Below are 959 nucleotides of genomic sequence, written 5' to 3' on the forward strand. Positions count from 1 at the left end.
ACCACGGTTTCCACCCCTCCCTCTATACCGCAGCAACACGTATTTTTTACCCCTTTCAGAACGCGCTCCTCGCGCCACAAAGCCGCCTCTAGACGCGTGACCAATGAGCTGCGAGCTAAAACATATCGCAAATGTCAAAAATAATATAATGGGGTTAATATATATCGCGCACATGCGATATGTTTGTCACGAGCCGCAAAAAATAATTAAAAAGGGAATGCAACACGAGGACTTCCCAGGAGGTCACCCATCCTAGTGCTACTCTCGCCCAAGCACGCTTAACTACGGAGTTCTGATGGGATCCGGTGCTTTAGTGCTGGTATGATCGCATCCGACATGTTACCCCCGCCTTCGTCCCTTATGCTTGCCACTCCCAGGTCCACTGCAAAGATGATTGTCATTCTTACTACCATTACAACCGTTGCCTAATAATGGATAATGCCCTATATATACTACTTACTCCCCCCCCCCTCAAACACGGAGACGAGTTTACCACGGTTTCCACCCCTCCCTCTACACCGCAGCAACACGTATTTTTTTACACCTTTCAGAACGCGCTCCTCGCGCCACAAAGCCGCCTCTAGACGCGTGACCAATGAGCAGCGAGCTAAAACATATCGCAAATGTCAAAAATAATATAACGGGGTTAATATATATCGCGCACATGCGATATGTTTGTCACGAGGCGCAAAAAATAATTAAAAAGGGAATGCAACACGAGGACTTCCGAGGAGGTCACCCATCCTAGTACTACTCTCGCCCAAGCATGCTTAACTTCGGAGTTCTGATGGGATCCGGTGCTTTAGTGCTGGTATGATCGCATCCAACATGTTAGCCCCGCCTTCGTCCCTTATGCTTGCCACTCCCAGGTCCACTGCAAAGATGATTGTCATTCTTACTACCATTACAACCGTTGCCTAATAATGGATAATGCCCTATATACACTACTTACTCCCCCC

General features: G+C 48.0%; 2 non-coding genes across 2 annotated transcripts; both read right to left on the reverse strand.

Annotated features, from left to right (window-relative positions):
* Nucleotides 1-214: 214 nt before the first annotated feature.
* On the reverse strand, nucleotides 215-333 carry LOC123179140 (5S ribosomal RNA). The gene has a single exon (XR_006490133.1). It is a non-coding gene; the product is annotated as a 5S ribosomal RNA (ribosomal RNA).
* Nucleotides 334-706: 373 nt separating this feature from the next.
* LOC123179139 (5S ribosomal RNA) lies at nucleotides 707-825 on the reverse strand. The gene has a single exon (XR_006490132.1). It is a non-coding gene; the product is annotated as a 5S ribosomal RNA (ribosomal RNA).
* Nucleotides 826-959: the final 134 nt, after the last annotated feature.

Source organism: Triticum aestivum, unplaced genomic scaffold (assembly GCF_018294505.1).
Source record: "Triticum aestivum cultivar Chinese Spring unplaced genomic scaffold, IWGSC CS RefSeq v2.1 scaffold120619, whole genome shotgun sequence".
Classification (NCBI taxonomy): Eukaryota; Viridiplantae; Streptophyta; class Magnoliopsida; order Poales; family Poaceae; genus Triticum; species Triticum aestivum.